At 38.7% G+C, this 26,199-nt stretch overlaps 1 protein-coding gene across 1 annotated transcript in view; it reads left to right on the forward strand.

Moving 5' to 3' along the window:
- LOC129670528 (DNA repair-scaffolding protein-like) overlaps positions 1 to 26,199 on the forward strand; it is a gene marked incomplete at its 3' end in the record, with an annotated part of 244,997 nt that overhangs the window by 32,106 nt on the left and 186,692 nt on the right. The gene's annotated exons all lie outside the window — the stretch shown is intronic.

A 26,199-nucleotide genomic window follows, 5' to 3' on the forward strand; every position in this document is an offset into this window, starting at 1 on the left:
GCTAAATCATTTTCTTCTTCATTCTTATCTCTAAAGTAACAGAGACCTCCTGTCCTGAGCTCACATCTGTGAGAGCTTCCCTCTTCTGTGTGTTGTCCTTGTAGTCTCCCTCGTAGTACAGATATGTCAAGGTTTGTGACTAGCATTTGACATTTTTCACAGTTGAAATCAATCATGTTTATGAACGAGGCTACTATTCTTTCGTAGTTTTTTGTTTTCCTTGGACATAGTAATTACTATTTTTTTTACTTGTCTAATTTAGCACTAATAATTAATTTGCCACTCTTATTAGCTGTTTAAACATAGTAGGGTTTTTATCCCTTTTGTTTTCTTAGAGAACTCTACTCTACAATCATCTAGCTATTCAAATTTTGAATATTATATTCTCACTAGTTATGGATGTTGTCACCCTGGGGTCAGTATTAGTTATTTTTTAGTAGCTATGACCAAAAATTCTACAATAACAACTGAAGGGTAAAAGCATTTGTTTTAATTTGCCATCTCAGTAGCTGTGTGGTGTCATGTGCTTAAGCAGAGCATCATGCTCATGGATTTGGTGGATGCCACGTAGTAATATAAAGGGTGAGCTATCTGTTATAATCTTAAGAAGCATGGTCCTAGTCATCAGCTTCCTTCAGCTTAACACTAGGTGTTTCAGAATTTCACAAAATAAGGTTTGCAGAGGGGACAAGTGTGCACCACAAGAGTCTGCAGAGGGTTTTCCTACCCAGATGCTACCACCGTCATCCCAGGAATTTACTTATGAACTTTTAGGCTGAATTTTTTTTTTTCCTTTAAGGCTTTGAAAACATGCCTTTATTGTCCTTTGCCTTGAGTCATTGTCAATAAGCCTGAAGTAGTTACAATCTTGATATTTGAAGATTTTTTTTTTTCTGGCTTTTTACTGGTTTTAAACAGCTGGTTTGATTGTGTTGTGCCTTGGTATGGTGTTTTGTTTGATATTTGTTAGGATTGTGTTTTGGGAAGTCCTCAAGACCAATAATAACAGTATATGTTATCTTCTGTATTTTGCTGATGGGGCAGACATATATGCTGGTATCTTTGTACTGTATGCCACTGAAGTATATGACCTTAGTATGATTTTATAATAGCTATTTTAACCAGTACTGGGTGATAGCTCATTGTTTTTTTATTAAAGATTTATTTCATTATTTGTGTGTATGTTTATGTGTGTGCACATGCACATGTATGTACATGCTTGTGCGTGCTACAAGGCCAGAAGAGGTCATCAGGTCTCCTGGAGTTGGAATTATAGTAGATAATGAGCCACACAAGTGCTTTTGATAATGGAACCATTTCTCTAGCTCCTTATTGAGATTTTACTTTGCATTTCTTAGAAGACAACTGAGGATGTGCATATTTGGTCATTTGTATGTCTTCTTACATTATTAAAGTTTCTCAACAATAGCAACAATAAAAACCCCACTAAAAATTAGAACTACCCTATAACCCAATAACCATACATTTGGATATATATGCAAAGGAATTGAATCAGTGTGATGAAGGTTTATCTGTACTTCTGCTATCCTTTCCTTTTCTTTCTGTTATGAAAAAACTGACCAAAAGCATCTTGAGAGAGGATGAGGAGTCAAGGCAGGAATTAAAGGACCTTCAAGTAGAAACCACTGATGAATGAGGCTTAATAGGTTGCTCCCTGGCTTGCTACCTTTCTTTCTTTATTTTCTAAAAAAATTTTTAAAATTAAATTTTATTTTTTTTATATTAATTACAGTTTATTTATAGCCTAGCTTTAGGCCCTTCCCTCATTCCCTCCTAATCCCACCCTCTCTCCCTCATCTCCTTCCTGCCCCTAAGTCCACTGATAGGGGAGGTCCTCCTCCCCTTCCATCTGACCCAAGGTTATCAGGTCTCATCAGGAGTGGCTGCAGTGTCCTCCTCTGTGGCCTAGCAAGGCTGCTCCTCCCTCAGGGAAGTGGGGAGATCAAAGAGCCACCCACTGAGTTCATGTAAGAGACAGTCCCTGTTCACTTACTAGAGTTGCCATGGGCTACATCTGAGCAGGGTTTCTAGGTTATACCCATGTATGGTCCTTGGTTGGAGAAAAAAACCCCTGTGCCCAGATATATTTTGTCTCTGTGAAGCTTCTGTCCTCTCCAGGACTTACTAACTCCCCCTTCTTTCATATGATTCCCTGCACTCTGCCCAAGATTTGGTTATGAGTCTCAGCCTCTGCTTTGATATTCTTCTAGGCAGAGTCTCCCAGACGCCCTCCATGGTAGGCTTTTATCCTGTTTCTTGTTTTCTCCTACTTTCAATGTCCATCTTGTTTGCTTTTCTAAGTGAGTATTGATCATCTTACCCCAGGTTCTCCTTCTTGTTTAGCTTCTTTAGGTGTACAGATTTTAGTATGTTCATCCCATCTTTTAGGTCTAGTATCCACTTATAAGTGTCTTTTTAGTATCCACTTACTGTGTGTGTCTTTTTGCTTCTGGGATATCTCACTCAGGATGATCTTTTCTAGATCCCACCCTTTGGATTTCCTTGTTTTTAATTGCTGAGTAATACTCCATTGTGGCTCCCCAGGACTTCCCAGCAGGCTACCTTTCTAGTACAACCCAGGTTTCTATGCTCAGGAATGATATCCCCTGGAGTTAAGAAAATGTTCCACAGATATTCCCAGAATGCAGTCTGATGAATTCAGTTCTTAATTGAGATTCCTCTTCCCAGGCATGTCTAGTTTTGTGTCAAGGTGACAAAAATTGACAACTATGTTACTGCAGAATTATTCATCTTAGCAAGATCTAGAAGCAACTGAGATGTTGAGACATGAACAAATGCAAATAGGTAGATAAAATGTGTTATAAATATGTGATTAATTCTATTCATCCTTTAAAAAGAAAGGAATTCTGACATTTGTACCAATGCTGGTGAGCTTAGAGGACATCTGCTAACTAAAATAAATCAGATACATATAAAGAAAAAATAGGTTTAGTATCCTATATCTGAGGTTGCTTTAGATAAAATATGTTTTAGATTTTAGAGTTTTTGGACTATTTGCATACATATAATCAATTATCCTGGATATTAAGTCTAAATTACTTTGTTCAGTTACACTTGGTTTATAACCATGTACACAAAGACTGAAGGAAATTTATCAATTGCTTTTAGTGTGCCTGGCTTTTAACTCTAATTGAACACATGAGATCAAGGGTGCAATTTTCCACTTAGTGTATCCTGTCAGCAACTCAGAAAGTTTTAGATTTTGGAGTTTGTATTTTTGATTTAGGGATGCTCAGCCTATTTTACTATGGGATAATTTAGGAAGAATTGGTATTAGCTTTGTTTTTTTTTTTTTTTTTTTGAGACAAGATTTCACTATGTAGTTCTGGTTGGTCTGAAACTTCCTATGAAGACCAGCTGGCCTCAGGTTGACAGAGGTCCACCTGCCTCTGCCTCCCATGTGCTGGGATTAAAAGCATGTGCCACCAACCCTTCTCCATTGCTGGTGGGAATGTAAACTGGTACAACCACTTTGGAAATCTATCTGGTGCTTTCTCAGACAATTAGGAATAGTGCTTCCTCAAGACACTGCTAGGTATATACCAAAAATTTGCTCAAGTATACAACAAGGAGTTTTGCTCAACCATGTTTGTAGCAGCTTTATTTGTAATAGCCAGAAGCTGGAAACAACCCAAATGTCCATCAATGGAGGAATAGATACAGAAATTGTGTTATTTTTACACAATGGAATACTAGTCAGCAGTCAAAAAGGAGGAAATCATGAAATTTGAAGGCAAATGGTGGGATCTAGAAAAGATCATTCTGAATGAAGTATCACAGAAGGAGAAAGACAAACATGGTATGTACTCACTTATATAGACCTACAAGATATGATAAACATAATGAAATCTGTATACCTAAAAAAGATAAACAAGAAAGCGGACACAGGGTAAAATGATCAATCCTCACTTAGAAAGACAAATGGGATGTGCATTGGATATATGACAAGAGTCTACTGCAGAAGGCATCTGAAAGACTTTACCTAGCAGTGTTTCAAAGTAGATACTAAGACTCATAACCAAACCTTTGGCAGAGTGCAGGAAATCATATGAAAGAAGGGGAGTTAGTATGATGTGGAAAGGATAGGAGCTCCACAAGGACCAAATATATCTGGGCACAGGGGTCTTTTCTGAGACTGATACTCCACCAAGGACCATGTATGGATATAACCTAGAAACTCTGCTCGGATGTAGCCCGTGGCAGCTCAGTAACCAATTGGTTTCCCATAGTAAGGGGAACAAGGACTATTTCTGACAGGAACTCAAAGGCAGGCTCTTTGACCTCCCCCCCCCCCAAGGGAGGAGCAGTCCTGCTAGGCCACAGAGGAGGACTTTGCAGCCAGTCCTGATGATACCTGATAAAACAGGGTCAGATGAAAGGGGAGGAGGACCTCCCCAATCAGTGGACTTGGAAAGGGGCAGGGAGGAGATGAGGGAGGGAGGGTAGGATTGGGAGGGAATAAGGGAGCAGGATACAGCTGGGATACAGAGTTAATAAAATGTAACTAATAATAAAAAAAAAATAAAATTAACTTAAAAAAAAAAAAAAGCATGTGCCACCAAATGTGGGCTGATGTTAATTCTTAAAATGTTTGGTAGAGTTCAGGATGGAAGCCATAAGTTCTGATCTTTTCTCTGATGGGATTTGTTTTAATTGCTGAATCACTTACTTTGCTGAGCTATGTAGACTTTCTCTTTTTTCATGATTCAGGTGGTGAAATTTTAGGAATTTTATTAATTTATTCTGGATAACTAGTGGACTGGTGTTTAATCCTTGTTTTTTGTTTATGAGGTTTCTATTGTAATGGTTCCTTTTTCATTTTTTTCCCTTAGTATTTCCGTTTCCATAGTTAATCTCCCCCCTCCCCCCCAGAGGGAAGAGAGAGGGGAAGCAGCAGCAGCCTGATTTGATTGCTAGTTTTTTCTGTTTTTCTAGTCTATTTTATTTATTTTATCCTAATCTTTATTATATCTTCTTGCCCCCCCCCCCTTTAAAACTCTGTTCTTCCCCAGGGTCCTTTTTGTTGTTTAGCTTCTTTAGGACTATAGATTTTAGTATGTTTATCCTATATTATATGGCTAATATCCATTTATAAGTTAGTGTATACCATGTGTGTCTTTCTGCTTCTGAGTTACCTCACTCAGGATGATCATTTCTAGTTGCATCCATTTGCCTGCAAATCTCATGATGTTTTTGTTTTTAATAGCTGAGTAGTATTTCATTCTGAGTAGTATTTCAATTTCTCTATCCATTCTTTGGTTGAGGGACACCTAGGTTGTTTCCAGATTATGGCTATTATGAATAAAGCTGCCATGAGCATTGTTGAGCAGATGTTCTTGCTGTATGATTGAGCATCTTTTGGATGTATTTTCAGGAGTGGTGTAGCTGGATCTTGAGGTAGTGCTGTAACGAATTTTCTGAGAAGGTACCAGATTGATTTCCAAAGTGATTGTAAGGGCAAACAGGATAGTCATTGGAAGTAGGAGAAGGCAGGGAACAAGACAGGAGCCTTCCATAGAGGGCCTTTGAAAGACTACCCAGTAGGGTATCGAAACAGATACTGAGACTCATAGCCAAACTTTGGGCAGAGTGTAGAGAATCTTATGAAAGAAGGGAAGACTCGTGCTCATGGATTGGTAGGATTAACATTGTGAAAATGGCCATCCTGCCAAAAGCAATCTACAGATTCAATGCAATTCCCATCAAAATACCAACTCAATTCTTTACAGACCTTTACAGATTCTCAGCTTCATATGGAGAAACAAAAAACCCAGAATCTCCAAAACAATCCTGTACAACAACAGATCATCTGGAGGTATCTCCATCCCTGATCTCAAGCTGTACTACAGAGCAATAGTAATAAAAACTGCATGGTATTGGATTAAAAACAGAAAGGAGGATCAATGGAATCGAATAGAAGACCCAGAAATAAACCCACATACCTATGAATACTCGATTTTTGACAAAGAAGCCAAAACCATTCAATGGAAAAAAGACAGCATCTTCAACAAATGGTGCTGGTCCAACTGGATGTCTACATGCAGAAAAATGCAAATAGATCCATATTTATCACCCTGCACAAAACTAAAGTCCAAGTGGATCAAAGACCTCAACATAAAACCAGATACTCTAAATCTGTTAGAAGAAAAAGTGGGGAACAGCCTAGAACTCATTGGCACAGGAGACAACTTCCTGAACAGAACACCAACAGCACAGGCTCTAAGAGCAACAATCAATAAATGGGACCTCATGAAATTGAAAAGCTTCTGTAAAGCAAAGGACACCGTCATCAAAACAAAACGACTGCCTACAGATTGGGAATCTTCACTAACCCTTTATCTGACAGAGGACTCATATCCAGTATATACAAAGAACTAAAGAAGCTGAAAAGCAGCAAACCAAGTAATCCAATTAAAAAATGGGGAACAGAGCTAAACAGAGAATTCTCGACAGAGGAATATCGAATGGCAGAGAAAAACTTAAAGAAATGCTCAACCTCATTAGCCATCAGGGAAATGCAAATCAAAACGACCCTGAGATTTCATCTTACACCCATCAGAATGGCCAAGATGAAAAACTCAAGTGACAACATATGCTGAAGAGGTTGTGGAGAAAAGGGAATCCTCCTCCACTGCTGGTGGGAATGTAAACTGGTACAACCACTTTGGAAATCTATCTGGCGCTTTCTCAGACAATTAGGAATATTGCTTCTTCAAGACCCATCTATACCACTGCTAGGTATATACCCAAACTTAGCTCAAGTACACAAAAGGGATACTTGCTCAACCATGTTTATAGCAGCTTTATTTGTAATAGCCAGAACCTGGAAACAACCCAGATGTCCATCAATGGAGGAATGGGTACAGAAATTGTGATATTTTTACACAATGGAATACTAGTCAGCAATCAAAAAGGAGGAAATCATGAAATTTGAAGGCAAATGGTGGGATCTAGAAAAGATCATTCTGAGTGAAATATCACAGAAGGAGAAAGACAAACATGGTATATACTCGCTTATATAGACCTATACGATATAATAACATAATGAAACCTATACACCTAAAAAAGATACTCAAGAGAGCGGACATGGGGTAAAATGATCAATCCTTATTTAGAAAGACAGATGGGATGTCCATTGAACGTGTGACAGGAGTCTACTGAAGGCATCTGAAAGACTCTAACTAGCAGTGTTTTCAAAGAAGATACAAAGACTTATAACCAAAACTTTGGCAGAGTATAGGGAATCATATGAAAGAAGGGGAGTTAGTATGATGGGGAAAGGATAGGAGCTCCACAAGGACCAAATATATCTGGACACAGGGTCTTTTCTAAGACTGATATTCAACGAAGGACCATGTATGGATATAACCTAGAACCTCTGCTCGGATGTAGCCCGTGGTAGCTCAGTAACCAATTGGTTTCCCATAGTAAGGGGAACAAGGACTATTTCTAACAGGAACTCAATGACTGGCTCTTTGACCTCCCCACCCCTAATTGAGGAACAGTCCTGTTAGGCCACAGAGGAGGACTTTGTAGCCAGTCCTGAAGATACCTGATAAAACAGGATCAGATGAATGAGGAGGAAGTCCCCCCTATCAGTGGACTTGGCAAGGGGCACGGTGGAGATGAGGGAGGGAGGTACTGGGAGGGAATGAGGGAGTGGGATACAGCTGGGATACAGAGTTAATAAAATGTAACTGATAAGAAAAAAATAAAAAATAAAAAAAAAAAAAAAAGAAGGGGGAGACTGAAAGACCTGGAGGGGACAGGAGCTCCACAAGGAGACCAACAGAGCCATAAAATCTGAGCTCAGGGAGTCTTGCAGACACTAATGAATCAACCAAGGACCATGCGTGGAGATGATGTAGGCCTTATGCTCAGATGTAGCCCATGGGCAGCTCAGTCTCCATGTAGGTTCCTAGTAAGTAGTGTCTGACATGGACTCGGTTGCCTGCTCCTTGATCACTTCTTCCTGGTGAGGAGACCTTAGTAGGCCACAGAGAAAGAGGCTGATCCAGACAGTCCTGATGAGATATGATAAGCTAGGGTCAGATAGTAGGGGAGGTGGACTGCCGCTATCAGTGAACTAGGGGAGGGATTTGGGAGGGAAGAAGGAGGGAGGTTGGGGCCAGGAGGAGATGAGGGAGGGGACTACAGCAGGGATACAAAGTGAATAAATAAATAAAGAAAAATAAATAAATAAATATATAAATACATACATAAATAAATACATAAATAAGTAAGAATGAAAAGAAAAAAACCCTCTTATTTTAGTTCCTTGAGGTATGTATTAGGTTACCTATCTGAAATCTTCCTTTTTTTTTTGTTTTTGTTTTTGTTCTTCTTTCCTTTGTTGTATAGTATCAAACCCAGGGCCACTTATATGCTAGGTAAGTGCTCTTACACTGAGCTTCCTTTCCGCCTGATCTTAATTTTCTTTTATTTTTCTTTCTTCTTCTTTTGTTAAAGTTTGTTTGTTTTGTTTTGTTGAGGCAGGATCTGAATGCTCTTGGATTTTGACTTCAAACTTGCAATTTTCTTGTGTCTGCGTCCACTGTGGCGTAGGATTACAGGCATTGCTATACCCGGACACTTGTCCGTGGCTGCTGTCCTTCTTTCCTTTTCCTCTATTCCTCCTTCCTTTTCCTTTCCTCATGCTCTTCTTATCATTATGCTTTCCTCCTTTGCCCCTTTGTCATCATCACAAATTCCCATTGTATCCCAGGCCAGTCTCAAAATCTCATCTGTTTAGTGTTGTTTAGCCACAAACTAGCTCTTTGTCTTGCCAGCTTGGCTGCCTGCTTTCTTTTCCTTCCTTCCTTTTTCTCTTTTCCTTTTTCAAAAATTTCTTTTGTTTCTGTAGTATTTACTGATTTAATGTGTTATGTGTTGGGTGGTAGGTGTCTGCATGCTCTGGTGCTTGCATGGAGGTCAGAGGACAATCTGTGGGAGTTGTCTTTCTCTGGCAACATGGGGCTCTGGAATTGACTTTAGATGGACAGGTTTGTCAGCAAGCACTTTATTCTGTGAGCCATCTCACTGACTTTTTTGTTTTGGATCTTTGTATTTACTGCTATAAAGTTTCCTATTGTTGGAAGTAGGGTTTTATTTGTTTGTTTCTGCATCTCATAATTTTTGTTGTTTCCATTTTTTTCCTAAGAGATTTTAGTTCCAAGTTTCCTTTGGCCCATTCAGTACTTTGTTGTTTAATTTTCATATGTTTATGACTTTTTTTCTGGTTCTTCCTGTTACTGATTTATACTTTCATCTGATTATAGTTAAAAATAATAAAAACATACTTGATATTATTTGTCTTCTTGTGTTTAAGACTTTATTGGGGGAGGCTAATGTATATACTTCATAGAGCACAGTCTACTCTGTAAAGTATTGTTCTGTTTCTCAGCATTCCTAAATTGCCTGTAGTTCCTTGTCTAGGGTTGAAGTCTCCTGAACTTTTCTCCTTCCACATCAGTGTTATCCTTGTTCATTGGTATCATCCTTGTTCAGGTCAGTTAGGTAGGTAAGACTTCATGGGTTAAACTTCTCATAATCTTATAGCAAGCTCCCTGATCCTCTGGCCCTTATATTTTTTTCCATCCCCTCTTCTGTCTTAGGTACAGAAGGACAGAAGTTAAGGAAGTTGTGTTTAGAACTACACTTTGATTAGTTTTAGTTTTCTGTAATGGTCTCCATTTGTTGCAAATAGTTTCCTCAGGTGAGAAATAAAACTTAATTTTGTATATAAAATGGATGTTTAGAATGTAGTTAAAAGATTATTCTGGTTTAGTAAAGTAGTGGTTGTAGGTTCTCATCTGAGATCCATGGCATCACAGAGCTCGGTGTAGTTGCCTAGGTTTCTAGTACCAGGCAATATTTTCCTCTTGTTGAGAGGGCCTCAAATCCAAGTAGCGAGCTACTGATTTTCACTGAGGTGTACATACCACTATTGAACCCTTAACAGTTATCATGTTATACTGGTTGTTGTGGTTCTTAGGTGTTGTAGATGGTTAGGACTATTGGTTTTATCTCTTTTTGGGAAGCATGCAAGGCACCTGGTACCGTGAAAGCTAGGAAGGAGGTCAGATCCAACTTGAGTCCTCTAGATTCAATATCTGAAGAACATGGGGTCTTTAGCAATAGTGACATACCTTGCACCTCTTGAAAAATCAAGAACAATAACAATAGCCTATAATTTTTTGGAAGTCTCTTGGATAACCCTGACCAAAAACTCAAAAGAGGGTTCTTCATGATTGGTGTTGGGGTTTTTGTTAGATACTCGATGGCTCTTGTGGGAAGTTTTATCAGCTAAGATAGGAAATTTTTATTTACATTATATATGTGTATATATATGTACATATGTAGTATGCATGTACATACATACACATATTTATGTGTATTATAGGTATTTTTAGGTTGTAAATCATATGCTTTATGACTACTTAAAACATTCTGGTATTTTGTTGTTGTTGTTAATTTATTTATTCATTTTACATCCCAATCGTAGCCCCATCCCTCCTCTCCTTGTGGTTTCATCCTTCTTCCCTAATCCTGCCTCCCCTACCTCTCAGAAAAGGGGAGCTTTCCCTACCAACCCAAGTCACATCAGGACTGAGCACATTCCTATTCCTCTGTGGCCTGTTGAGGCAGCCCCACCAGGAGAAGTGATCTTAAAGCAGGCAAGTGAGTCCATGTCAGAGACAGTCCCCACTTCTCTTACTAAGGAACCCACATGTAGCCCCAGCTGCCTATCAGCTACATATGTGTAGGGGGCCTAGGTTCAGTCCATTCATGGTCCTTGTTTGATGCTTCAGTCTCAACAAGCTCTTCTGGGCCCTGGTTAGTTGGCTCTGTTGGTCTTCTGGCATTCCTGTTCCCTCCAGGCTCTTCCATCCTACCATCACTTTTTCATAAGACTCCCTATGCTTTGCCCAATGTTTGGCTGTGAGTCTCAGCATCTGTTTTGATCTGCTGCTAGGTGGAGCCTCTCAGAGGACAGCTATGCAAGACTAATAGAGTTTCATCAATAGTGTCAGAGGTTGGCTGTCTCCCATGGCGTGGGTCTCAAGTTGGGCCAGGCATTGGTTGGACATTTCCTCAATCTCTGCTCTATCTTTATCCCTGTACAACTTGTAGACAGGGTAAATTTTGGGTCAAAGTTTTTTTTGGGTGGGTTGGTGTTTCTCCTGTCTAGTTAAAGGACAGTCTAAACAGTAGTAGGTCAGTCTCCATGACCTACTACTGCTACTAGGAGTCTCAGCAAGAGTCACCCCATATCCTCCCAGAAGCCTACCGTGTTGTAGGTCTCCAGTTTGTCATAGAGATGCTCCCTTCCCCCTAAGATTTCTCTTCTCTTGGCAAGCCCACCTGTCTTCCTGACCCAGGTCTGATCTCTAGTCTCATTTCTCTCCAAAATCCCTTTTCAATCTTGTTCCCTCTCTGCAACCATTTCATGTTCTTTCTTTCTAAAAAGAAAAAAAAAAAAAAACAACCAAAACATAACATAACAAACAAAACCAGTAAGACAAACAGTAACCAAAAATACAAAACTCTTTCACACATATACATAAAAATTGAGTCTGCTTTGTGTTGGCCAAGTATTTCTGGGCAGGTCCCAAGAAAAGGTTGCTACCAAGGGTCCTCCTGCTGTAGGGCTTAATTAAATCCCTTCATAAGCTAAAGCTCCTGGGTCAGTTTCCCACCCATAATGTATCTTTGTCCCGGGGTCTGCTCTCACTTTGGATACACCTTCTGGTGTATCTAATCATGTACAGCTGGTCCCCACATTTACTCATTAAAGTTCCTAAGTGACAAAGGAAGGTTAAAAACAAGAAAACCCAGGAATCAGTTCCTCTAAACATCTTTGGTGTTTCTGGACTCTGGCTATGATATAACTGCAGATAAAAGCAGGGACATTGTGGCTTCCAACCAAGAAAGAACTTGTCCAGACCAAGAAGCAGAATTGCTGGCTTTTGGAGTCATGTGCCAAAACTGCCTGGCTGATTTAGTTCTTTTCTCCTCATCCTTAGTGTTGAGTGAGGTTAATCCCCAGAAGCAGTATCATTTCAAAGTATTTTCAATGTCTTGGGTTTTCTTCCTTTCTTTCTTGATCCACTGGCTGCTCTTGACTGTGTTGTTTACATGCTTTGAAATTCCCAGTTTTTGTCTATGTTTTGTGTTGTGTTTTTATTTTAATATTGTAGAGTAGCATACTTAGATTTGACTCCTTTTTTTATTTAGTTGTGTTTTATAGCCTATTGTATAATTTATCCTGGAGTGTTATGCCCTTTTAAAACTATTTTGTTTGTGCTTCTTAATGCCTTTACCTCCCTTCTACTAACCCCCCAATACTAAAGAGGAAAGAAAGGTTAGTGGAGAAAGGGGCCAGAGTTCTCTTTAGGTACTTCCTGCTCCCTTTCCCATCCAGCCTAGCTTATCAGTCCTGATGCAACTTGATGAGCTGGGCAGATGGATTTTTTTATTCAGTCTATTTTGCTTTGAACTTTTAAGCTAGTATCTAATTGGACATATTTGAAGTAGTTTTAGAATGCATTGTAATCCTGTTTATTTTGCACATTGGTATTTAAATATTTATCTTTAGTGCAATTACACCTTCATTTTCCCAGCATGTTCCTTTTTTCTTTATTTTTTTTTTTTGATTTACTATTTATTCATTTTGTATCCCAGCTATAACCCCCTCCCTCATCCCCTCCCTCTTCCCCTCCCAGTCCTACCCTCCCTCCCTCTTCTCCCATACCTCTCCTTCAGTACACTGATAGGGGAGGTACTCCTTCCCTTCCATCTGACCCTAGCCTATTGGGGCTCATCAGGATTGGCTGCATTGCTTACTCTGTGGCCTGGTACAGCTGCATTCCCCCTAGAGGAGGTGATGGAAGAGCCAGCTACTGAGTTCATGTCAGAGACAGTTTCTACTTCCCATACTAGGGCACTCATTTGGAGGCTGAGCTGCCATGGGCTATATCTGGGCAACGGGTCTACATTATCTTTATGCATGGTCCTTGGTTGGAGTATCAGTCTCAGAAAAGACCCCTGGGCCCAGATTTTTTGGTTCTGTTGGTCTCCTTGTGGTACTCCTGTCCCCTCCAGGTCTTTATTTGGAATGTGACAATCTCATTATTATAATTAAGAAGCAAAATATGAAAAAAAGTCACCAATTGTTACTACCATTTTTGGCACTGTGTATCTGAGTATGTTCTTATATTCATGTTGAGACTTTGAGTTCTTTCTATGTTCTCATTCTTAGTCTCTGTCTTAGTTGGGGTTTCTATTTCTGCCACAAAACACCATGAGCAAAAAGCAAGTTGGAGAGGAAAGGGTTTATTCAGTGTTCACTTCCATATTGCTGTTTATTACCAAAGGAGTCAGAACAGGAACTTAAACAGGGTAGGTCCTGGAGGCAGGAGCTGATGCAGAAGCCGTGGAGGGATGCTGCTTATTGGCTTTGTTTCCCTGCCTTGTTCAGCCCGCCTTCTTACAGAACCCAGGACTACCAGCCCAGGGATGGCACCACCCACAATGGACCTCTCCCATTGATCACTAATTGAGAAATGTGGTACAGCTGGATCTTATGGAGGCATTTCCTCAAACTGAGGTACCTTTCTTTTTTATAGCTCTAGCTGTGTCAAGTTAACACTAACACACACACACACACACACACACACACACACACACACACCCCAGCCAGTGCAGTCAGTAACATGAATGTTTATTAAATTGATGAATTATTATTGAAATAAAAGGTAGGAAGCAAGTATACTGTATATTGGTTACCAATTCCTTACACATCACACAGAAGTTGTATCAATTCAGTTTATTTACAGCTTGGTAACAGGGACAAGAAAAGGTAGCTGGGCCACTAAAGTTCAAGAAAGCAGTTACAGTTTACTGGTTTATATAGCTTTATTTATTTATCTATTTTCTGTTTGTTTGTTTAATTACTTTTGGCCAGCAATAAAGGTAGTGAAGAATTGTGACTGAAAACTACCGGGCTTTAAAGTAAAAGGAAAGCATGAACGATTCATAGTTTCAATTGATGATCAGTGTCTGTGTGGACTTCTGGGTACTTGTGCTTTGGACCATGTTTTCTCTGAGTAGTGATTTTGCTAAAGGTTGTAGAGTGAATGTTTCCTATCTTATATCAAGGTTGGCAGTTTGGAAGACTACAGATTTGGAGTAGGGAAAATGGAAAAGCATAAAAAACTAATGGAAAAGATTTGAGTTTCTTTTAAAAGTACAGAGATTTTTTTTTTTAATGCATGCCAAATAGTGTTTGCTTTCTCATTTGTATTCCATTTTTCATGACTGAGTCAAAAGAGCTTGCTGAATGACATAACTCTATTACCTGTTAATTGTTTGAATTTCATCCAGTGACAGAATTCACCCATGGCATTTGCATTTCTCTAGGGCTTTTCACAGAAGTGCTTCAATCTATTTTTTTCTTTCTTCTTTCTGATTTTACTTGCTCTTTCTGTCTTATACTCAAACAGGATGTTTGAAAAATTCTTCAGATATAATGATGGAGAAGGAATAATCCAGGAAGAAAGCCAGAGTGTAGGTTTGGTGTGCTTAGAAGTGGGTAGAAATGATTATTAAGGGAAGCATAGAGAATGTTCATAAGAAAGTAAAAATTTTATTTTTACCTAAAATAAATATCTGTTAAGTATTCAGGAACATTAAAAATACCTTTTTTTAAAATTTATTTAAATATGCTGAGATGTTCTTTAGTGTGAATTCCAACTTTATCTGTGTGTGTGTGTGTGTGTGTGTGTGTGTTGTGTGTATGTGTCTGTGCTACTAACACAGTGTTCTGTTGTTAACTGGTAAAGATTGCTGGCTTCCTCCTGGCTAGGATTAGGGTTATTCAGATAAGTTCCAGTGTTCATTCTGGTGTAGGAGGGACTGCTTCTCTTGCCCTTGCATGTCAGGTAGTCTGGGGAATTAATTGCTTTAAAATAAGCTCATTAGTACTTTTCGTTTTCATGATTACAGTTTTTTTTTTTTATCTTTTGTATTTCTTGTAGTTGTATCACATTCTTGTTCACATGATTTTAGCATACTCAAGCAGATTAAACCATTGCTGAACTAGAATTTATTGTGGATTCTAGAGAGATGCTCAGAGGTTAAAAGCACTTTCTGCTTCTGCAGAAGGCTCAAGCCTAGTTTCCAGGTGGTGGCTTACAACCACCTGTAAGTCCATCACCTCTAGCCTTAGCAAATCTCTGCAAGTGTACAAACCCCCACACAGACATATATATGTACACATAATTAAAAATAAAAAGTAAATAAACTCTGCTGCACCCTATTCTGACTTGAAATTTAATATATTATTTTACACCTTTAAACAAAACCTCAGAAATTTTTTGCTCAATTTTAAAATTGGAAAAAATAAGTTAAGAACAAGAAAAACCGTATTTGATAAGGAGTATTGCCTAAAAAGATAGGCCCATCTTTTAATATTTTACTTATTCTTTTCATTGTAACCAAAGATTTTCCCTTAGTTTTCCTCCCCATACCATTTTTTTTTCCAACTACTGAAATACATTGACTCTTTTACATGAGAAAAGTACCAAGAAAGCTGAAGATAATTGTTTTCTCAGAATGTTTATTTTCCATATATGGGTGTGTTACAAATCAGACCTTCAGAAGAGAACCCTTTCTTTTTTTTCTATTTAAAGCAGTTTTTAACCAAACAACGAAGTTGCTGATGATGAAAATGAAAAAAGTTAGAAGGTTTACTTTAGAGACTGTTGGAATGTGTGCTTTTTTGTGCATGTGTATGTATGTGTCCTCATGTGGTTAATATCCATGTTTTTTTTTTTAATTTAAGTGATTAATTTCTACTTAACCAGAATTATTACCTTTCAATGAATGTAAAGTGGTCAGGGTCCAGTGCTTCATAGTAGAGATTTTTTCTGTGCTAACATTTTTTTTGGTCATACACACAATATATATACATCTAAAATATGTATTTTTAAATATTTAAATTTAATAAATACATTAAATATTTAATGCCACATATTAAATTTTTTTAAATTTATTACAATTGATTTACTTTGTATCCCAGCTATAGGCCCCTCCCTCATCCCCTCTCAATCCCACTTTCCCTCCCTCTTCACCTCCCCATGCCCCTCCCCAAGTCTACTGATAGGGAGGTCTTTTTTTTTTTTTTAACTTTTTTTTAATAGTAATTAAATTTTTTTAAAAATTTTTTTATTAATTACACTTTATTCATTTTGTATCCCCCCATAAGCTCCTCCCTCCTCCCCTCCCGATCCCACCCTCCCTCCCCTTTCTGCATGCATGCCACTCCCCAAGTCCACTGATAGGGGAGGTTCTCTCTTCTTTCTGATCTTAGTCTATCAGTTCTCATCAAAAGTGGCTGCATTGTCCTCTACTGTGGCTTGGTAAGGCTGCTCCCCCCTCAGGGGGAAGTGATCAACGGGCAGGCCAATCAGATTATGTCAGAGGCAGTCCCTCTTCCCATTACTATGTAAACCACTTGGACACTGAACTGCCATGGGCTACACCTGTGCAGGGGTTCCAGGTCATCTCCACGAATAGTCCTTGGTTGGAGTATGATTTTCTGGGAAGTTCCCTGTGTTCAAATTATCTTGTTCTGTTGCTCTCCTTGTGGAGTTCCCGTCCCCTCCAGCTCTTACTATTTCCCACGTCTTACATAGAATTCCATTCACTCTGCCCATCAGTTGTCCATCAGGCTCAGCATCTGCTTTGACAGTCTATACTGCAGAAGATTTCAGAGGCCCTCTGTGGCAGGTTTCAAGGTTGTTTCCTGTTTTCTTCTGGCTTTCAGAGGCCCTCTGTAGCAGGTTCCGAGGTTGTTTCCTATTTTCTTTTTCTTCTGATGTCCATCCTCTTTGCCTTTTAGGATGGGGATTGAACATTTTAGTTAGAGTCCTCTCTTTTGCTTAGTTTGTTTAGATGTACAGATTTTAGTGGGTTTATTCTATGTTGTATGCTTATATGAGTGAGTATATACCATGCGTGTCTTTTTGCTTCTGGGACAACTCACTCAGGATGATCCTTTCCAGGTCCCACCATTTACCTGCAAATTTCATGATTTCCTTATTTTTCATTGCTGAGTAATACTCCATTGTATAGATGTACCACAGTTTCTGCATCCATTCTTCAGTTGAGGGGCATCTGGGTTGTTTCCAGCTTCTGGCTATTACAAATAAAGCTGCTACAAACATGGTTGAGCAAATGTCCTTTTTGTGTACTTGCGCCTCTTTTGGGTATATGCCTAGGAGTGGTATGGCTGGCTCTTGAGGAAGCGCTATTCCTAGTTGTCTGAGAAAGCGCCAGATTGATTTCCAGAGTGGTTGTACCAGTTTACATTCCCACCAGCAGTGGAGAAGGGTTCCCCTTTCTCCACAACCTCTCCAGCATGTGTTGTCCCTTGAGTTTTTCATCTTGGCCATTCTGATGGGTGTAAGGTGAAATCTCAGGGTTGTTTTGATTTGCATTTCCCTAATGGCTAATGAGGTTGAGCATTTCTTTAAGTGCTTCTCTGCCATTTGATATTCCTCTACAGAGAATTCTCTCTTTAGCTCTGTTCCCCATTTTTTAAGTGGATTACTTGGTTTATTGTTTTTCAGCTTGTTTAGTTCTTTATATATATTGGAAATGAGTCCTCTGTCAGATAAAGGGTTGGTGATGATTCTTTCCCAATCTGTAGGCAGTTGCTTTGTTTTGATGACGGTGTCCTTTGCTTTACAGAAGCTTTTCAATTTCATGAGGTCCCATTTATTGATTGTTGCTCTTAGAGCCTGTGCTGTTGGTGTTCTGTTCAGGAAGTTTTCTCCTGTACCAATGAGTTCTAGGGTATTCCCCACTTTTTTTTTCTAGCCGATTTAATGTGTCTGGTTTTATGTTGAGGTCTTTGATCCACTTGGACTTCAGTTTTGTGCAGGCTGATAAGTATGGATCTATTTTCATTTTTCTACATGTAGACATCCAGTTGGACCAGCACCATTTGTTGAAGATGCTGTCTTTTTTCCATTGTATGGTTTTGGCATCTTTGTCAAAAATCAGGTGTCCGTAAGTGTGTGGGTTTAGTTCTGGGTCTTCTGTTCGATTCCATTGATCCACCAGTCTGTTTCTATGCCATCACCATGCAGTTTTTAGTATTGCTGCTCTATAGTACAGCTTGAGATCAGGGATGGAGATACCTCCAGAAGATCTTTTATTGTAGAGGATTGTTTTAGCAATTCTGGGTTTCTTGTTGTTCCATATGAAGGTAAGAATTTTTCTTTCCAGGTCTGTAAAGAATTGTGTTGGCAATTTGATGGGAATTGCATTGAATCTGTAGATTGCTTTTGGTAAGATGGCCATTTTTACTATGTTAATCCTGCCAAGCCATGAGCATGGGAGATCTTTCCATCTTCTCATATCTTCCTCTAATTCTTTCTTCAGAGACTTGAAATTTTTTTCATACAAGTCTTTGACTTGCTTGGTTAGGGTTACACCAAGGTACTTTATGTCCTTTGTAGCTATTGTGAATGGTGTTGTTTCTCTAATTTCTTTCTCAGCCCTTTTGTCTTTTGTATACAGGAGTGCTACTGATTTTTTTGAGTTAATTTTGTATCCGGGCACTTTGCTGAAGGTGTTTATCAGCTGTAGGAGTTCGATAGGGAGGTCTTTCATCCCTTCCATTTGACTCTAGCCTATCAGGTCTCATCAGGACTGGCTGCATTGTCTTCCTCTGTGGCCTGGTAAGGCTGTTTCCCCCTCATGGGGAGGTGACCAAAGAGCCAGCCACTGAGTTCATGTCAGAAACAACCCCTGTTCTCCTTACTAGGGCACCCACTTGGAGGCTGAGCTGACATGGGCTACATCTGTGCAGGGGTTCTAGGTGATATACATGAATGGTCCTTGGTTGGAGTATCAGTCTCAGAAAAGACCCCTGTGCCCAGATTGTTTGGTTCTATTGCTGTCCTTATGGAGCTCCTATCCTCTCCAGGTCTTTCTATCTCCCCCTTCTTTCATAAGATTCCCTACACTCTGCCCAAAGTTTGGTTATGAGTCTCAGCATCTGCTTTGATACCCTGCAGGGTAGAGTTTTTCAGAGGCCCTCTGTGGTAAGCTCCTGTCCTGTTCCCTGTTTTCTCCTTCTTCTGATGTCTATCCCATTTGTCTTTCTTAAGGAGGATTGAGCATCTTACCCCGGGGTCCTCCTTCTTAATTAGCTTCTTTAGGTGTACAGATTTTAGAATGTTTATAGTATATTATATGTCTATATATCCACTTATAAGTGAGTATATATCATGTGTATCTTTCTTCTTCTGGGATACCTCACTCAGGATGATCTTTTTTAGTTCCTGCCATTTGCCTACAAAATTCATGATTTCCTTGTTTTTAATTGCTATATAATATTCCATTATGTAACTGTACTATAATTTCTTTATCCATTCGTCAATTGATGGACATCTGGGTTGTTTCCAGAATCTGGCTAGTATGAATAAAGCTGCTATAAACATGGTTGAGCAAATATCCTTGTTGTATACTTGAGCATCTTTTGGATATATGCCTTGGAGGGGTATAGCTGGATCTTTAGGTAGCAGAATTTCTAATTTTCTGAGAAAGCACCAGATTGCTTTCCAAAGAAGCTACATTTGGTTTAAAGATGATACAGAACCTTTCTTTTGGAACACTTAGTCTTTTCTACATATGTTACAATGCTGGGCTTCAAGAGATCAGTGACATTTGAAGAAACCAATCTTCCCATTAAACTTCTTTCATCAAAAATACTTATGTCCTTTCAAATGGGTGGGTCATGGTCCGGTGGATACCTGTTGGGATTTCCAAATTCTTGAATCTTAGGACAAGGAATTAGGGACACATACATAAAGGTATTAATAAAAAGGAAGATAACCACCTGTAACTCTACCTCCAGGAAATATAGTATCCTCTTCTGGCCTCCACATATATGTGGTACACACACAATAGGCACATGTAATTAAAATGTTCACATATATGAAAAAGAAGACTTTTTAAAAAATTCTGTCTCTTTTTCAGGAAGTCTTCATGAAGTGAGTGTATATGATCAAATTAGTGCATTGAGTTGTCGTAGGAGCATACCTTTTATACAATTTATACACCCTCAGAGGACTGTATAATACTGAAGCTTTGATGTTATAGTCGAGAGTATTCAGCAAAGCAGGTATTCTGATATAATGAGAATATAGAACCATGAGCAAAAGTAGATGAAGAATAATTTTGTACTCCAATAGAAAAAATTATTGCATAATAAATGTATTATTTTAAAGCTTCAACATTTGAATCTCTTCTAAACATTTTCTGTAGTAATGTACTTTAATTCATGTTCCATGAGCTGAGTAAGTGGCTGTGATTTGTAGCACTTACATTTCCAGAAGGAATTTTAATGTATTCACTATTGAATAGGTAGTCCTGTGGGTAGGGAAGAGACTTGTTCTTATTGTAAATGAAGACCAATGTGAATGAAAGTGTTAGGAAAGTGTAGATACTGAACTTTAGTCCTACAACTACACAGTAGTGACTGCTTTCATTTGTAGGAATCTTTCTAATTTGTTGTATAATATGTTGGGTACTACATAATCTTTCACACAGTGTTCTCTCATTTAGTTTAAATAGTGTGTCTTCTGAAATGAGTATTACTAAGTTTATTTTGCATGTGAGATTTCTTGACTATAACTGTATCTCAAGTAATACAAATGTTCCCTGATTTGCTTTGCTGGTAAAGGGCATAATGAGGTCAGTCCTCTTTGGTGTTGTCTAGACAGTTTAACTTGGACACCCATTGAATTTTTTTTTTTTTTTAAAGGGGTAGTATTTAAAGGAAATTAGTAAAGGGAAGTATGAATTTACCATTTAGGCCTGGCCATGCTAGCTTGCCTCTTGTCTGGTTTACTTGAGAGGCCTGCCATATTCTGCCCATGGAGAACAGAGTGGTGGGTGTAGGATGATTAGGGGAAAGAATAGTTTTGCTTAAATCAAATTTCTTACTTGTTTTTTACTTCTATCATTTTATTGTGCTAGTGGGTTACATTATTATATGATGAAGTGAGGCAGCCTTTACTTGGTGCATAATATTTAGCTTGTTTTAATTTAACTTCTTTATTAGGAAAATACTATCTATTTTTTAAAAAACTTTTTATTGATTCTTTGTGAGTATCTATTTTTTAAAAAACTTTTTATTGATTCTTTGTGAGTTTCACATCAAGTACCCCAATCCCACTCATCTCCGTATCCCTTCATATCTGCCCTCTGCCCTTATAACCTCCCCCCACAAAGAAATTTAAAAAAAACCATATAAACATAACAAAATAAAGCATTAAAAACATCTAGTCGTTGAAGCTGTAGTGTGTCACAGTGAGTCCCAAAGTATACCCTTTTATCCACCCTTGCAAAAGTTCATTGCAATGAGTTCTGGTTCTAGGCCTTTGTCTTCATTCCTCTTGGATATTCTGTTGTTGAGCTATGTCATGGAGATACTTCAGCTTTGGATCTGTAGGACCGGCTTATTTGCATACTACAGCAGTTCATAGATGGGGTAGATGTTGGGATGGACCAATTCAAAGTCATGGATCTGGGCCTGGGTGGTAGCTGAGTTGGTCAGCCTGACAGGTCTTCCACACCTGCATTACCAAGCTGAGCCCTTGAGTATTGTTCTAGCTGGCTCACACAGTGCTACATTGGCAAGGGGCAGGTTCACCTCTTCTGCTCTCCTGTGCTCAGGGCTGGCTCACCTCACTTGCACCTCTACCACCAGAGACAGCTCTACTCTGCTTGCCCAGCTGAGGTACTGGGGTGGGACAGCTGTAAAATCGAGGGGCTGGACCATCTCCCAGTCCTTGGGGCCAGCTCATCGCCCCTGCCACCAGACCCAGCTCTACTATGCTGTCCAGGCAAGGTGCAGGGCCCACTCTCCCAAGTGCTGCAGCTGGTGAGTGGTGGGGTTAGCTCTCCAGAGTGCTACAGCCAGTGAGGGACAGGGCCAGCTCAGCACAGTTCCTGGACATCAGTGTGGCATTATGGTTCCAGGTGGCAGCCCAGACCAGGGGTGTCCACTTAGTCTTTAGCGGTAATATGAGCCACTGACATAGACTGCTACAATGGCCATGCACCTAGACATGGCATGGCCCTCGGTGGCAGCATGGACTGATATTTCACCGTGGCCTCAGGTGGCAGGGCAAGCTACTCAGAACAGACTATTTCTCTCTACCTTCATATCTCCAGTTACAGCTCTCTTCATAATGCCTCTCTTTCTCACCCATTTGACTGCCACATACTTGAACATTGTAGTAGCTCCTGCTGTGGGCCTCTGAATGTCTTCCTCTGCCCAAGATGTATGATGTGGTTGTGGCCAGCCCCCTTCCTGTTTTTAAGTTAGCTTGTGCACAATGAGCCATTTCTATAAATAAACACTTTTGTTTTTCATATATAAGAAAAACAGCCTAAATAAATTTAGAGTTTTGAGAAAAAAAATTAGGTAAGGAACTAGAAAGACTTCATGTTTGTTAAGTATGTAATCTTAAAATGTTTCATGAAAGTCAGTAGATAATAATAAAGAGAACTGAATAACAGTTGTTCGTTATTACAGAAGGTTTGTGGGTGTTCAGTTCCAAAAAAAAAATAAATGAAAATAGTAATTTATATTTATTTGTTGTCTAACTTTCTCTCTTCCCCTCCCCCTTTCTTCTCCTAACAAGGATATAACTATTTACAGTACCTTTTTTTAATTTTTTCATAGCTTACGTTTTGGCTAGTTGTGTGCAGTGGCACATGATTGCAATCCTATCATTTAAGAGGCTGAAACAGAAGGAAGTATTAGAGATTAAATTAAAGGCTAACCTGAGACACACTGTTAGTTTTTGGGTAGCCTGTGCCTAGGGGGGAATCCTATTTTGGAAAACAACAAAACAGAAGTAAAAAATTAAACAACATAAAGAAATTACTATACTGTTTCCAGAAATGCTAACTATTCAAGATTGTATGTGACACATACCAATTTTTTCATGTTCACACAAGTTCAAATGGAGCTAAAATCAAAAGCGAAAAACATGCCCACTATTTTTATTATATTTCTAGTGCATTAAGGTACTTTCTGAGGTCTTATTCTGAGGTACTTTTTGAAATTCTTGGCTCATAAATTTTGCTACATTTGTATTTATGGTAGAATAATACCCTTGACCCAACATTTAAAAACAAGTATTTTGAGATTATAATATAACCACATTATTATTATTATTGTTATTCCATTTTCCAAACCTCCACATGTACCCTTTCATGTTCTCTTTCAAATTTAGGCCTCTTTTCAGTAATTGTTGTTATATATACATATCAACCTTTTTTCTGTAATAAGAATTCTACATATTACACACATTTTTAAAATATTGTTGTACTTTGAAGTATTGAAATAATGAGCCATGGTGATCAAAGTATTTAAAAAGTGCAACTGAGAAATAGATTACATGCCCATGATTACCATAAATATAGGTAATTAAATTACTAGTGTTGTGATCTCATAACCTTTGACTTCTGTTTTGTCATCTCTACAGTAGTAGTATATACTTACATTACATTGTTTCTCATTTCTGAGAGAAGTGTTTGAGGGGGAAAAAAAACTCAGTAAGGAATGTTTGATTATGGCCTGCTGTTTGAAGACATATGTTATGGAAAACATGGTAGTGGCATCATGTTGTGACTGGTCTCATTGTCAGGAATCAAGACAGAGGTAAATCCTGGTGCATGGTTGACTTTCTCTTTGGCACTTTTAATTCAGCCTGGAGCCCTAATCCATGGGATGGTGATGTGAACATAAAGGGTAATCTTCCCTCTTTTGCTAAACCTCGCTGGAAACATCCTCATTGGTACACCCAAAGATGAGGCCCCAGGCAATTCAAATCTAGTCAGGTTCACACTGAAGAGTACCTATTATTATTCCTTTAGCACTGTATTAAGATAAAAAAGTGTTTTGTAAATGGGAATAAATTACTGCTTTTTAATTTAGTTAAAGTCAGGCATAGTGTCATATTTCTATTGTTCAACCCCTGAGGTGGCCGAATCAGAACACCTGTGTTCAGGATTTCAAGGCAAGCGTGAGCAACTAAATGAGATCTTGTCTCTCAAAAAACAAAAACAAAAAACAAACAACAACAAACATAACAACAAAACCCAGTTCATCCCATACTGAATGCCTTTTAGCTATCTAAACAGTGGTTAGGAAGACACAGAATGAGCTCACAAAGATGCTGCTTTAATGGGGTCTGGATGGAAACCATTAGTCATTGTTCAGAAAAGGTTACATGCAGTCATGTCAACAGTCATTTTTTTTCTTTTCATTATTGTGCCTTCTCACATATACATATTCTCATGTTTTTCCTTCTGTGATATACTGGTTCCCTTCTGAAGTTGTAAAGGAAAATAAATATAAATAAATTATATATGTATATATGTACACATATGGATGTTTCTATGAAGTTCAAGTATCTACAGAGGAAGAGACTAGAAATAACTTTTTACTAGTTATGCAAACCTTATGATGGAAACATTATAGCTATATTCTCAGAGAAATGACAGGTGTTGTATTTTTTTAACTAGTGTACATTACCTAGGCACATGGAAAACAGTCTTTCTGTGAAGCTAGCCATTCATCATATAGAGATTGAAAGCTTACTGGAAGAGAGGCTTTGGTGGTGGTAGTGATTATAGCTGAAGAGGATACTTTTTTCAGGTGTTTGTAAAATGAAGATAAACATTACCTTAAGATTCTTACAGTGGCAGGAGCAAATAAGGGAGAATATTTTCCCCCACACCATTTAGTTGTTATCATTATCATATTTTTCTTTCCAGAAAATATTTGTATCAGAAATACAGTTGGAGATAGGTAGCTACTTCTTAAAGGAATGAGGTTTACATAGACATGATTTGACTTGTGGACTGTCTTTACCTAACCAAAGTGCATTGTTGAGGTTTTATATTTATAATTAAGGATAATCTGAACTTAGTATTTCAGTTACATTTGAGACCTTAGTTTCTTCAGTATTTTCTTAAGTGCTTAAGACTCTTACTCTCCCTCCTCACTTCCTCTTCATCTTAGAAGCTGCAATTTCCTTGTGAGGAACAACTTACTGCTGTGTGCTCTTCTTTCCAGCCACTTCTGTCTTGAGTGCTTTACGTTTTTATCTAAAGCTGTAAGTGCATTGCGACACTAACTGGCTATTTCATCATGATTTGAATTGAGAAAGTCTATCAGGAAATCACAAGTGGATTGTCCATAGCATAGCCTTTCGCCCCTGTTTCTCAGGTGCTATGGTGTTCTGATTAGCACAAGTGTAGTAATTTACAGGTTAAGTAATGGCTTAATTGTATCATTTGGTCTATTTGGAGGGACTGTTCTTGGATGTGACATGTATAAATGGCTCATCTCATGAGGCAGAAGGAACCCCTTCAGTTTCCCTGTCTGTTAGCCTCAGAAATGATTCAAAGTGTAGCTCCTCAGTGTTCTTTAGAAGTTGCCCCTGGGGTCCTGGAACCTGAGGAGAAGGTATGCTGTGAATGAAGAGTCTTTCTTGTCACTGTTTAAATCAGATGAGTTTTCAGTGAGGATTATGTATCTCATAGTTTTTCACAGTAGATTACTCCAGGGTAGACTATATTCTTAGGCAGATACATAAAATATAAGCCAGACTTTCAAGGAGCTCACAGTCTGAAAAGTAGTTGTAATACAAATAAATTTATTAATGAAACGATCATAGTATGTGCTAGTGATTCATCCTCAGTGGGTTAAGAAAGCCCTTATAATATATGCTCCTATAGCAAGTAGAGGAAGCCTCCCCTAATGATTGAACTTCAGTGCACTGTCTGAATGCTCAGCTGTAACATTTACCCAGAATGTTGAGTTGGAAAAAAGGAATTATAGGTGAAGGACACTTGAATTGTGCCTACAGCTGGAGCTGGGGCTTGGTGATAGAGTATTTGCTTAGCATGCACAAGCCACTGGGCTCTGTTGTCAACCATATTCTTTCCTCATACTTGTATTGAGTAGCAGTTAGGGTAGGAAAGAAAGGAAGACACTTCTGATAGAAGAACAGTGTGTGTGTGTGTGTGTGTGTGTGTGTGTGTGTGTGTGTGTGTGTG

The sequence above is a fragment of the Psammomys obesus genome, unplaced genomic scaffold, assembly GCF_907164565.1.
Source record: "Psammomys obesus unplaced genomic scaffold, mPsaObe1.curated_primary_1811, whole genome shotgun sequence".
Lineage (NCBI taxonomy): Eukaryota > Metazoa > Chordata > Mammalia > Rodentia > Muridae > Psammomys > Psammomys obesus.